Raw genomic sequence first — 9,044 nt, forward strand, 5'->3', positions numbered from 1 at the left:
TTGCTGCTCAGTGGTAGGAACAGTACTGGAGGCTTGGTCATATGACTCTCAGTTTGATGTAAACTGTCCCCCTGATCTTTGAAGGGGAAGGGTTGGAAAGGCCCTGATGTAAATTGTATCCCCTTTAATCTTTGGGGGAAGGATGGTCCTGGATCTCAAACCCTCCCAGCCTCTGAGAAGGGCCCTATCCTCCTGTTTATAAAAGAAATTCCCAAATAAGTAATCTTCGATTCAATTGGAGACCTTGGCCTGGGCCATGGTCACTGCCCTCTATTGGATTGAAATTTAGTCCCTCAAATTGCTCCCTGGCTTGGGGCAAGAAAAACCCAATATATCAAACACTATGTACCCAGACCTTTTGCAAGAGTCCCAACAGGAGTTTGCCTGCTAAGAAAGCTGTTTTCTTAGTGTAATAAACCCATTCTTGCCACAATCCTTGAGCCTGTATTCATCGGGGTTTGTGAATTCTTTCACAAAGCCTGTGGACCAGCCAGGGGAACCCATTGTTGTCAGGGGAATCTCTCCACTCTCACTTCTCACACCTCAACAAGTTTAGTGTTCTTTCTAATCTCTCTCGATGCTGGAGTTTTTTTTAAAAAATCCTTTTAAGTGGGAGATACTGATCTAAATTTACATTCTACCTCTTTCTTCTTGTCCTTACTGTCCTAACATCAATCCTGGGAAACATAGTTAAAGTAAAAAAAAATATGAGCTTATCTTTAAACAGAATTTGTGTGATCTCCATAAAATAGATTGGCTACCATTCACTTCTGATGCCCTAGAAAAAGGCAAATGAAACATGATTGACCTTTCAGATTAAGATTCTGAGAATCATTTTTTTCCCATTATTTACCTTGCAACTATTTAGTGATCTGAAATGTAAATATAAAAGGAGATCTTCTGTGGATTTACTTGGGAAGACTAGATGCCTCCCCTACCAGCCTCTTTAGTGGTTCTGTGGTGTTCTGAGATTGTCTTGCAAAGTTGTCCTAGTCTAATTTGAGTGTTAGAGGGGCTGTATGTAACTATAACTAGTTCTAACTGGCCCACTGCTTTTAGAGTAGAACATAGTAGGGGACAATAAGGATGTTTATAAGAGAAGGAGAAAGATGAGGAAATTTGTCTAGAGAATCCAATGGAAATGTGTATGTTTCTACACAGCATGCATCCCTGTGAATATGGTAGGAAGGCTAACCTGACTTTTTATCTGGGAGCTTTTCCATTACTGTTCTAGAATGATCTGCAATGATAAATTAATTTTTTAAACAAAAAGGTTTATGCAAATTCTTTCTGTAGCTTTATGTATAAGAGAAGGAAATTATCTTGGCTGAGTGAGTCACTCCAGAGAAAACTCTACTAGTTAGTGCACCCTTGAAACAGGAGTGTGGATTTGGACAGAGACTGTTCCAAAGAAGAATTTTATTCAGATCCAAAGAATTTAGATCCAAACGACCTAAAGTCACTATCTCCCTTTGTGAAATTGGTATTTCTCACCTCATAATTATAATATGTGCATAATATTAGATAATGCACAATGCTGGGTAGTCAGGAAAAAACTTAAAAAAATAGCACCTAATAACTAAAAGAACCAAAAGTCTAATTTAAGCACAACAATCAGTGGAGCAAGGCTTTTGTCCATTCATTCTGGTTTTTAACCCTGAGTCTAAACTTAATTCTAATTTTAACTTTGGGTGCCAGCATCACTGACCTCTGAGATCTTTTAGACCAAGCCTTTAGCTTGTAGATAAAGAAACTGAGGTTCACAGAACAAAAAATGACTGGTCACATATGTGTTAGCTTAATAATAAAAAGACCAACTTCCTAAATTTTATTCCAGTGAGCTTCTCCCAGAATTCTCTGGGAATCTCCAGAGCAGATAATTCCCTAGGAAATCCTTTCTGGTCATTTCACAAATAAGTGCTGTGGATCAATCAACCAACTAGCCTTATTAAGTATCTGTTGTGTGCCAGGCATTATATAGATGTAATGAAATTCAGAATACAAAATGTACCCGGTACAGGACAATTATTTATTTCGTCTATCACAAATATTTAAAACTAAAAAGATTTGTAAGTTCATGTTAACAATTATGTAGAACATGAGAGTAACTCAGCTTCCATATCCTTAGATAAAGCATTAAAGCATGGAGTACAAAGATATTGCTGCTGACAAGGCACTGCCCAAGAAACTCATTCAAGGTTTACATCTTCTACCAAGCCAGGGAATATCTTTGGCTCTTCCTTCTGGAGGTGATTATTTCTTCTGAAAAGTTGTTTCAGAGGTCACTTTCTCTTCTTCGACCAATTCCCAGTCCCTGGTGCGGTAGACCTCTGGAACTCAAAAACTCTTGAAATTGTCTCCAAGACTTTAATGACCCATCCTAGGATTTCAGTACTCGGGGAAAGGCAGAAGGAACAGTTGGAGACTTGAGGTCCAATCTTAGACTTTTCAAAAGAAGCACATGAAGTTTCATACTACATTTTAATTGCTGATCCTAGCTATTGGAGATGAGATGGGAGAGGGTGTTTTTGGTTCTCTTCACTGGAAACCTGAGAGATTTTTTTTTTGAGAAATAGTATTTTTAAAAAATTTTATTGAAAATAAATACAATTTTTTTTAAAGTAGAAAAAGAAAGACAGAAAGGGAAAATTAAAACCAAAATAAAACAAAACTTTGTCCTATGTCCTACAAAACATCAAGGAGGATTGAAAATATGTAACAATAAGTTTCCATTTTAAGAAAGTACATATAATAATAAAAGAGATTATATATTCATAACTGTCCATCTTTTCTTTTCTTCCTTTAGGTTATGCTTTTGTTATCTGCTGTGCACTTTTTTACTTTATTCTTTTTTCCCTCTTTTCTATCTCCCTCCCCATTCCTGAGCTGGCTACAATTTAGCATGGACACACACACACACAGATACATGCCCCAAATACCCACATACATAAGTCTATATACACAATATATACACCTATATTTATATATATACACATATACATACACATTTACACATATGTAGACAACACTAATGTGGCTGACATATAATATAGATTTCTCTCTTGAGTCCTACTCTTTTTTTTCTAATGAATTCTACTCCTGATACTTGTTATAGTGTTTGTGTATATCTCATTTCTTGTCCATACTAACTCTTTTACTTTAATTTCATTCCTTTATTTGCCTTGCTATTAATCTCTCCCTACGCACAGATTACTCCCTTAACTCCCCACCTTTGTTTATGTAATTCCCTCCTCCCCTTATTTCTTTATAGATTTAGGAGAGTGCTATATCCTTTATAGGTATATGTGTGTAGGTGTGTATGTATTATGAATGTATGAATGTATATATGTATGTAATGTATTGTTCCCTTTTTAACCCATTCCTGATGTAAGTTCTCAGAACTACCAGCATTCCTCCTCCATCTAATGCCTCTGTTCTTCTTTTGCATCTCATTCATATAATATAATTATTGTTTTTGCCTTTTCCTAGACAGTTTTGCTTTTGAGAGTCAGATCATACTCAGCTCTGCCCTAATTTTTCTTTTGAGGTACCCAATTTATTGATGTTAATCTTAAACATATGATATACATTTCCATGTTAAAAAACATAAACAACTTGTCTCTTGTTGACTCTCTCGAAATTAATCTTTGGCTCTTGTGTGATAAATTTTCTATTGAATTCAGGTTTTATTGAGACAAAGTCCTGAAAATGTCTAAGTTTGTGGAATGTCAATTTCTTTCATTCAATATCATGTTTAGTTTTGCTGGATATAATTTTTTTGGTTGCAGACCCAATTCTTTTGATTGTTGATTTTATATATGTATATATATATTTCCAGGACCTATAGTCTTTTTTTTATAACTTTTGATAAATCCTGTACAATTCTAATTGTAACTTCAGCATATTTGAACATTCTTTATTTGTTTCTTGTAAAATTTTCTTTTTGATCTAGAATTTTCAAATTTTAACAATAATATTCTTATGTGTTTTCCATGTAGGAAAATGGTAGTGATTGGTAGATTTGTTTTGTATTTCTATTTTTTTTCTTGTGTCCTATCATTTCAGAGCACTTTTCTTTATTTCTTGCATTACCGTGTTAAAGTTCTTTTTTTGGTCACAGCTTTCAGGTAATCCAATTATTCTTTTATTTTCTCTTTTTGATGTTCTCCAGATATGTTGTTTTTCTTATAAGATGTTTCACATTCTGTTCTATGTTTTCATTCATTATATATTTTTTTGTTATTTCTTAGTCTCATATCTTCACTGGCTTCCCCTTGCCCAATTTTAATTTTCTTTTTTTGCTGTTTGTTTCATGTTTGGGAGAAGCAATTATGGTTAAGTGACTTGCTCAGGGTCACATGGGTAGTAAATGTTAAGTATCTGAGGGCAGATTTGAATTCAGGTCCTCCTGACCCAGGGCCAGTGCTCTCTCTACTGTATTATCTAGCTACCCTTCCAATTCTAATTTTCAAAGAATTATTCTCTTCTTTAAGACTCTATGTCCTTTTCTAGTTAGTTAACTCTCCCCACCCCATAATCTTCTTTTTTTTTTTTGGATGGTTCTTTTAGTTTTTTCTCAATCTCTCTCATTTAATTTTTGAGTCATTTTTGAATTCTTTTATAAATTCTTTCTGGGCAGAGAGCTGTTTGGGCTTTTTTTTTTAGACTTCACTATACTTTTCTGAAAATGAACTCCCAGTCTTCCCTCTTCCCATATGAGTAACTATGGTTTGGTTAATTCTTCTTTGCCTATTCCTTTTTTAAAATGAGAACTATTAATGTAAGTACTTCTAATTCTGGGATGAAGGGTGGTGACTCTAGCTTCCCTTCAGCTCTCTTCTCTGGCTTGTAACCCCCAAATCAAAAGCTCCGGCCACTTGTAAGTGCCCTGCCTGCAGTATTCCTGTTCCACTGCTTTTGTAATTAATGGATATGCTAGTTCTTTCTTAGTCAGGAATCATATTAGCAGCACAACTGGGTGTGGCATTCCTAATCAGTCAAGGCTCCCTCAGTCTTCCCTGACTCTGATCCCCAACTTTCATCCCTGTGAAAGTTCCTATGGTTTTAATTGAGCTTACCTCCTAACCCAGCTAGCTCCAGGGCCCCCCAGGAGTCTCTTTCCTTGTGTCTTCTCAGATTGTCCCAATAGAACCCCTGTTCTGCTCCAAGTTATATTTATTTTTTACTAGTGTATGTTAACCTTTAGGTACAATTTTATTTTATTTGTGAGGGAAATGTGAAAATACTATGCTTTGAACCACATTCAGTCCCCATAGTTCTTTCTCTGGATGCAACTGGCACTTTTCATCTCAAGTCTATTGGAGTTTCCTTGAATCACCACATTGTTGAGAAGATCCAAGTTCATCACAATTGATCATCACATAATCTTGTTGTTATTGTGTACAATGTTCTCCTGATTCTACTCAATTCACTCAGCATCAGTAAGATTTTCCAGGCTTTTCTAAAATCAGCCTGATCATTATTTCTTATAGAAAAATAATATTATATTACTTCATATACCATAATTTATTCAACCATTCCTTAACTTAGGGGCATTTACTCAATTTTTATTTCCTTGCCTCTACAAAAAGAGCTGCTATAAACATTTTTGCACATATGTGTCCTTTTCTCTCTTTTTTATGGGTTTCTTTTCTCTTGCTGCTGGGCTTTGTTGATAACATTTAGAAATGCCAATGATTTATGTGAGTTTATTTTATATCCTACAACTTTGCTAAAATTATTATTTCTAGTAGTTTTTAGTTGATTCTCTAAATTTATCATCATATGCAGAGTGAGTTTTGTTTCTTTATTGTCCACTTCCTTCTAATTCCTTCGATTTCTTTTTTTTTTTTATTGTTAAAGTTAACAGTTCTAGTACAATGTTGAATGATAGTGGTGATAATAGGCAAGCTTGTTTCACCCCTGAACTTATTGGGAATTCTTCTAGCTTCTCCACATTACATATCATGCTGCTGCTGCTGGTTTTAAGTAGATGCTATTTATCATTTTAAGTAAAACTACATTTATTCCTAGGTTCTTTAGTGTTTTCATTAGGAATGGGGTGTTGTATTTTGTCAAATATAAAATCTACTAATTTTTTTTTAAAGTTTGCTGAATGGGCAGCTCTTGCTGCTTAGTTGCCAATTTCCTTGTCACAATCTATCATGACAATCAAGGGACCAGCCAACTCACTTGCCCATATAGGCACTGGGAATGACTAGGGTACATGATTGATTCTATGAGAAATGACACAAGCAATGTGTCACTCATCTTGTAAGCTACCCCCAATGGTTTAGATAAGGAACAAAGAGAGAAAAGGGGAGATGGTGATTGCCTTCTGGTGGAAAGTACAATCTTTAAGCATCAAGAAGATTTTAGATTGATTTGAGAGCAGAATACCCAGTGTGCTATTGACCTTGACCATAGGGAAGGAATTTTTATGAGGGGAAAAAAGAAACCGAGGAGTATAAGACTCTAGCTGCCAGGATCCTTGAACCAGGGTAGTAAGGATATTTGAAATGCAAACTGTTCCTAAGCAATCTGATCTAGCTCTTGCTGGGGAGAGAGATAGGTAACTTTCCTTCTTTTTTATTTCTCTTTCCTTGGGGAGGATCAATGCATTTTGGTCATTTATTCATTTTAAAATAATTTCCTCTCTAAACTTGTTATGTGTTAACACTTGTTGTATAAGATTATTTTGTTCCAGAAGCCAGGAAACATGAGAAACTATCAATGAATTGAAACCCAAAACTATGGAGTTACATCTTTGTGTTGTACCCTCCCTGGGCTAATCCCAAATACTAATCATGTTTAATAAGTTGGATAAAGAGTGCCTACTAAGATTATTCAGTGATCAATTCTGATGGATGTGGCCCTTTTCAACAATGAGATGATTCAGGCCAATTCCAATGATCTTGTGATGATGAGAGCCATCTACACTCAGAGAGAGAACTGTGGCAACTGAGTGTGGATCACAACATAGCATTTTCACTTTTTTTGTTGTTGTTTGCTTGAATTTTATTTTCTTTCTCATTTTTTCATTTTTGATTTGATTTTTCTTTTGCAACAAGATAATTGTATAAATATGTATGCCTATATTCGATTTACATATATTTTAACCATGTTTAACACATATTGGACTACTTGCCATCTAGGGGAAGGGGTAGGAGGAAGGGAAGGAAAATTGGAACACAAGGTTATGCAAGGGTCAATGTTGAAAAATTATCATTGAATATGTTTTGAAAATAAAAAGCTTCAATTAAAAAAAACCATAGAAAAAAAGAATGCCTGCTATCTCGGGTTCTAAAGGTAACTATGGCTCTATACTCCTAACACTATAGTTCTTGAGGTCCCACCAGTGTGATTCCCATTAACAATAGTCCAGGAGATACAATTAGCTCATATCAAATGCATTTACTCAAATGGCATAGCAAGAATATTAGTTACAAATTCCCTAGTAAAAGTGTGATCCACTTTTTCACAAATAGACATACCTTCCATGGGAAGATTTGGGCCAATCAAACTACAATAATATATTTAGGTGGTAAAGGCAACTAAAAAATACTAATACTGGAGATGGCAGGAGAGGAGAGAGAAAATAACTTCTTCCTAGGACAATCATAACATCTTAGAGATGAAAAAAATATTGGACATCTTCTATCCTGTCCTATCATTAAAAAACTAAGGAAATTTAGGGCCCCAACAGATCAAATGACTTGTCTAAGGTTGATTTTGATCTATTCTTTGGATCTAGTTATTCAACTATTTCTGAATCTATCTAACTGTACTTTAATCCCAGTCCATATTTTGACATCTTGTCCATAAGGATATATTATAAGAAGCTTTGCCAAATGCCTCAGTGAAATCCAAGTTTACTCTTTTGAGAGCATTCTCTTGATCTAGTAATCCTGTGGGAAGAAAAAGGAAATTAGATCAGTCTGGCATGACCTGTTCTTGATGACCCACCCAGTCTGGCTCTTCATAATTAACAGCACCCATTTCCAAAATACAATATCATAAGCCCTTAAAACGTTTTCCTCCCTCTTAAGTATATTGAATAGATCTCCTCCAATCTTGTTTACATCTTCAAATTACTTAAAAACAAATAAAATGAAACTCTTTCTTTAAAGATAAACTTTAGTCTAGCCACTGTCAAATGATTACAAGCACCAGTTTAGTGGAGTTATAATTAAGGAAGTTTTGAAATACATACACATGCATTTCCCTAGCTGACATGGCTAAGCGTATGAGTGGATAGGTGAATGAAGTAGGGGATGATATGAGGTGGAGAAGGATCTTTTAAAATAGTTTTCCCACAACCTCACCAAAAATGACAAGGCTTCAGTTAGAAGCTTCATTCAGGTAGTTTGGATGAACAAAATCTTTTCACTGGCTTCTTCTCTTGGGTGACTACATGGATGTGGTTGACACCTTCTTAAGTCATTCTCTAGCTTCAGATTGACAAGATTAGTGTTGTACTGAATAACAGTATTGTGGATAGAGCACTGGCCATGAAGTCAGGAGGACCTGAGTTCAAATCTAGTCTCAGATACTTAGTGCTTCCTAGCTGTGTGACCCTCGGTAAGTCACTTAATCTCAATTGCCTCAGTGAAAGAAAGAAAGAGAAAAAGAAAGAAAGCGAGAAAGAGAGAAAGAAAGAAAGAGAAAGAAAGAAAGAAACAGAGAAAGAGAGAAAGAAAGAAAAAGACATGTGAGACAAACCTTGGGGTATCTTATTCTAATGCCTCCTCAGACAGTAATGGGCTCACAGCCCCTTTCCCTACTAGTTAGGGAGTTTGAAATCAGTCAGCCTCCAGTTCCTCAGGATTCTTCATTTCCCACACTAGGATAAATGAGCACCAGTCCTTGGTTCCAGGCTCTTCATTCCCTTCTCACAATGTCTTGTTCTGATAGACCCAGAAAAGAGAACTATTAGATTTTACTAGTTGGGTATTCTTTCCAGGGCCCCAGTAGTGCACCTAACACAATCCTGGAACCCACTTAACTACCTTGTGTCCATTCATCCTCCCTGACTGCCTCTTCAT

This window comes from Sarcophilus harrisii, chromosome 4, assembly GCF_902635505.1.
Source record: "Sarcophilus harrisii chromosome 4, mSarHar1.11, whole genome shotgun sequence".
Classification (NCBI taxonomy): domain Eukaryota; kingdom Metazoa; phylum Chordata; class Mammalia; order Dasyuromorphia; family Dasyuridae; genus Sarcophilus; species Sarcophilus harrisii.